This window comes from Sinocyclocheilus grahami, unplaced genomic scaffold (assembly GCF_001515645.1).
Source record: "Sinocyclocheilus grahami isolate Dianchi unplaced genomic scaffold, SAMN03320097.WGS_v1.1 scaffold417.1, whole genome shotgun sequence".
NCBI classification, from domain to species: domain Eukaryota; kingdom Metazoa; phylum Chordata; class Actinopteri; order Cypriniformes; family Cyprinidae; genus Sinocyclocheilus; species Sinocyclocheilus grahami.
Window position 1 is genome coordinate 701,390 of NW_015505596.1, and position 5,803 is coordinate 707,192.

The following is a 5,803-nucleotide window of genomic DNA, read 5'->3' on the forward strand; positions in this document are numbered from 1 at the left end:
TCTTTCTCTGTATTTATATAACCACACTAAGAGCACAGTCAGTACTCTATACAACAAGCATATCAGGAAACTTTATCCTCTCCACTGATCTCATCACTTTTTTTACCCATCGCTAATGTTAGCACTTCTATCTATATTCATACAGTGATTTGAACCAAAGAAAAAAAAACGGATGTAAATCATTAAAGGAATGATTCACCCAAAATGTAATATTTGCTGAAAATGTACTCACCCTGCAGGCCATCCAAGATGTAGTTGAGTTTGTTTCTTCATCAGAAGAGATTTGGAGATATGTAGCATTACATGTTCACTAATGGATCGTATGGGTGCCAAACAGCTGATAAAAACATCACAATAATCAGTTAATGTCTTGTGAACTGAAAACTGCTTGTTTGTAATAAACAAATCGATCTTGACATTTTTAACTTCAAAACATTGCTTCAGGCTAAAATACGAGTCAGCTAAAATATTGCTCTCTCTAGTGAATGTGGTGGGCATGTTTAGCTATATTATAAACGTTCAACTCTATGCAAATGATCAGAACTGCAACTACTGCATAGAATGATTCACTGAAAATCTTGTCAGAAATCACTTATGCATTGATAACTGTTCTTCATGATGATATATGATGCATAATGCATTGTTGCAATTTATATACAAACACTTTCTCCTCAAGAATCTTCATTTTTATCATCAAGAAATCTGATCCCTTGTCAAATTAGACTATTAATATCTTAGAAAATCTTATTTGTGAACAGATTTCAAAAGGTATAACCAGTTGCTCAGTCTGTTTGGTTAAGAAAATATCACTTTTTTGTTGCTAATGCACACGTGAGAGGTGAATTATATCTCTCAGAAGTCAAACATCCTTGTGAAAAAAAGCACTGGTGAGTTTGTCTGAGATCATGTTGCTCAAGTGCTCCTTTCAAAAGACAGATGAGGATGCCTGAGGGTAAAAGAACAGGAGACGAAGAAAGTGAAAAAAATTCACTTGCACAAGGGGAAATAAATATGGAGATTAAAACAAACAGACCTGGGGTGTTTAGAATTAGAAATAAAAGGGTATCATTTTAACCTAAAAATGTTTTACACCTAAATTAAATACACTTGACAAATATGTTTAAAGTCACCATGAAATCAAAATTGACCATTTTTTTTATGGAATATTGTAGTTTTTGTTATAAATAGCTTAACTGTGCATATAATTATTATTTCTATCACTCACATGAAACGATTAAAGCCATTAGCAAATGATAACGATCCAAGATGTTTGAAACTTTTATTGAGAGCGTGCTTTATACACCTGCCCCGTTGGCACCATCTATCACTCTGGCAATAATCTAACATTTCAGAGTTGACAGGTGTGTGGTCAGATCCCCTCCTCAGAAACATCTGAAACATCTATTCTGACATCCACCAGCTCCACCACAGGCCTGAAGCCATAAACGTAAACAAAACTTTACTGCGGTTAGATTAATCTGTTATATCAAAGAGCTTAAGTATGTCTCGATGGCTCTATTCTGAGCACACAAAGGCTCAGGAGAGGAGAGGAGTTGGGTTTCTGTTGGCATGAGTGCTGTGACAGGTGTGCCGTGTGTATCTCTGCTCTCCTGTCACCTGAACCCATTGCTGTGGAAACCAGGGTGATGCCAGAGATGCAATAGGAGGGATGACACAGTAAACTGAAAAAGAGGGCATATTCTGAGTGGTTTTTATGGCTGAGATATTCATAATGAGGTGGGTAAGGATGAAAGGTCATCTGAAAGAGTAAGCTGCTAAACTCACCACACAGCTTTATGTGGAGCTCAACATGAGTCAGATCTTTACTATTCTACTCTATACAGAGTTTACTGTGGTTCTCAATGTGTTTTACATGCATGTCATGACCCAAATTTTACATTGCACATCAAGCAGGCACTCAACATTAACTGTTTATCAGTCAAAAGTAAAAAAATTACTTTATAATCAAACACTGAACATGAACCATGATGCAATATTTTATATTAAACAATGAGTCAAATACCAAAGAATTTGAATGGATGCACAACTCGGGTTGTCAACAACACAATATATTGATTTTTTAAAAATAACTTTTTAAGCCCATTTATTTTTCCTAAATACGCACAATTTGCATATATGTCACTGATTTCAGTCTATGATACTATATCAGAATAGACTTATGCCCTTTTTGGGCTGCAGAAATATAGTTCTTTATGTGTAGTTGGAAGTTTCCTGTACAGAGTTCACCTGACAGATTTATTCTTTAGTAATGCAGTGTCCGACAATCCCAGAATACAGTGCAACAAGCACAGTGGGAAAAAAGCATCCAAGACGACAGATGAAGTCAAGAATAGTAGCTTTTGGCTTAATATTTCATTACATATTAAAAACAGTCATTAGCTATTAGAAAACAAACTAAAACAATCTCTAAAAGAAGACAGATAAGAACAGGGAAACTAGCTAGTTTTTATTAAGGAGGATAGAAAATGAGGGGTGGTTACAGTTAAAGACAAATCATATCTAGATTAATTTTTCACATGACACAAGTTTCCTTTAAAAAAACTGACCTTTAAAAATGTAGACGATGATGATATGAGATTAATAAAATACTATGGTACTTTTATATATATACCAATATACCAAATTCACCTACTAAGAAATGTTCATGGTATTCAAAGAACAGTACTACTATAGAACATTGTGTCCAAAAAAACATTATAATTCCATGATACCTTGGATATTTTTGTGTACTGTTTTGAGTCATTTACAAGCTACACCATCTTCATCTGAATAAAGACATTATTCTTTAAACAAATGATTTGTTTTAACTGACTAGGTGATTCAGTGTTCCTTCTGTTCTCGTTGTTCTAAAGTATTGCAATCTTGTATGTATAACATGAAAACTGCTTTCAAGGATTCAGTGTGTGTGTGGAATTCTCCAAATGACTGAAACTGAATTGTGAGTTCTACAGTTTGATTCGTAAGGAACTGACTCAAAAGATTCATTAATTCATTATTATGTTAGGTCTGAACACCACACCTTTCTCCACATCAAATGAGGCAGAACCAAATCCCAGATAAGTCATACCTTACACATTTTCCCATTATCCCTAAGCTTACAGGGATGTGCGGAGTATACAAATGCACTTGGAAATAATAACACCATTGAAAAGGGGGATAAGTAGGGGCCTTTCCATTCAGTCTATACTGAGTAATCTAGTGTATTTAAACAAGGGAGCATGACAGATGACTCAAAGGATTAATGGAGGGCTTCAAAGTTTTGGTCCAGGACAGGCCAATGTATCTGATCAGATCAGAGACACAAGAACACACAGCTAAGGCCTGTATACTAACACAAACTAAATATGAAGTACACTATCAGACAGGAGATATACACACTCACACGGTCACAGCAAAAACTCAGTGTTTGTTTAAACATGTCCTAAGGCTCAATAACTGAACGTACAACGTTTATAAAACAGGATGTGAGTCACCACGGATTGGCTGAGGGTTTCTAGGCAAAACTCACCAAATGTAAATCACTTGCACTGAGAGGTGACCCAGTCACTCTCAACAGGCTGGATGAAATCCTGAATAACTCATGGGAAGTCCGATTGGAGTGAATTAGACTGAGTCAGTGCACTGAATCAGTCCCAGGCTCCAGGCCTAGATGTGTCTAAGCACTTCCTGTGGTCTTAATCCCCTCGGAAGAGAACAATCGCCCACTCACTCATGCTCATTTGCCAGCTGCTACATGGCACTGGGTGAAAGACATGTCTGTTGACTTAATCACATTCATAGTTGCGCACATGTTTGGGCTTGTGTATGAATGTGGAGTATACGGACAGAGAGGATCTCGAGCTGATCTCTTTCTTTGCGTCAAAACCCTGTTGGGACGGGAGTAGTTTTATACAGTGAGGTGGGGGAATGTAATAATTACCAGAGCTTCTCCATTTAATCCCATCAGAATCAGGCTTGTCAGTAATCTTCCCATGCTGGAAAAGATGATAGGGTTTTTTTGTCTTCCAGAAAAGACACCAAGAAAGACACCAGAAAACACAAGATGAAACTTATGAAGAGAGAAGCTGACTGGTGCATTTTTCTCAAGTGTTTTGTGCAGTCGCTCCAAACATTTTATTAAAAATGTGATGCTGAATACGATTTATTAGTTGTTGAGTAATGAGAAAAAAAAAAATCAATTTATATTTATAGATAAAAATAATAAAATGAGAAAGAAAAAAACAATGACAAATAAAATGGAAAAACATGAACAGATTATATCTTTAAAAAAGTATATTTAGCCTAGATTTTGATTAAATGTCTCCTAATAATCCGTTATCTTCTCATATTTAATATTTCCCACATAATATTTAACAACTACTTTACAGACATTGTCTTAAATAAACGAATCCTGTCCGAAATGTGCTTTAGTCACCCAATGTCAATTTATTGCATCCCTGCAAAAAAGAACATTTGCATGAAAATCAGCCAATGTCAGAATTTTGATAATGCACATATTGTGTTTGCGTGTATGAGAGAGAGTTGGAGAGAAAAATAGGAATTAAACTGCATTAATAAGTCCATTAGATTCCAGTGACTTTCCGTTTTCTACCCACTTCAAAAGTTCAAAAGCTTGTTCACACAATTCCTCAGGCTTACAGCTAATTAACAACAACATAAGCCAGTGGTTCTTCACAATAAAAGCAGAAGCCACATGAAAAAGATGAGAAGGAAAAACAAAAGCAATTGCTGTTTGTTAAAAGGAGGTCAAAAACACAGATTTGCAGAAAACACAAAAATAACTAATTTGAGAGAGAACTAGAGTAAAACTACTAGCTATGAAAAGAAGTCACTTATAATGAAGTTTCTTAAGAGGACAATATTTTTAAATATACAAATGATGAGAACATCCAAAACTGATATTCACATTGTCCTGTAGATGAATTGTGGGAGAGTTCAGGCGAGGAGGAAAAGGAAATGAAGCGTGTATCACACACAACGGTGTCACAAAGAGTTTCCCTGCCTCCTCATATCCCAGCCATTGTGTTTAGTGAACTCAAGTAGAGAGGCCAGAAAATGCTTTGTGAAATATAAAGGAGAGCGAGTGTGTGTGTTTGTTTGTGTGTTAAGTCACTCTTTCTTTACTTGCTGACCTTGTTCTCTTACACTCTCGCTCCTTCTACATACACACCATCACCCCTATACGATCCCTGCTGCGGGCAGAAACTTGCTTTCCAAACAGTAAGCACTTTGGAGGGCCAGAATGCTGCTTGGAATGTCGCTGGCAGGAAAGCAGGATGAAGGGCCCCTCCACCTTCAGATGCTGCAAAGTACGTCAGCATCTTTTCCTATCTTTTACATTCAAGCACACACCTGAACTACTTTCTTCACAATGAGGGCTTGTTTCTGAGGTATGTGAGATTTGCTTCTTCTTACTTATCTCCAAAAGGATCTCTGAGCATGGGCGTCGCTAGGCCATTTTTAGGGGGCTATAGCCCCCCTAAAATGATCACTCAGCCCCCCTAAAAATTTTGCGATTAGCTCCATAAACTGTACACGACTTCGTGATCGCCTCAGTCCCCTTTAAATTTCATATGAAAACGGCAGCAGACTTCGCCTCATCCCCGTCTTTCAGCGCGTTCTTCATTCCGCAGAGGCGCAGAGCGAGAAACAGAGGACAAGGTGTGTGTTTATCGATAGATTGTTATAATATCTGCATCTGTGCAGTTCTTTGTCATAAAGACAGTTTACAAAATATCATGGGGGAGCAATCGGTTTTCCATCTCCTGTAAAGTTTTCGCTG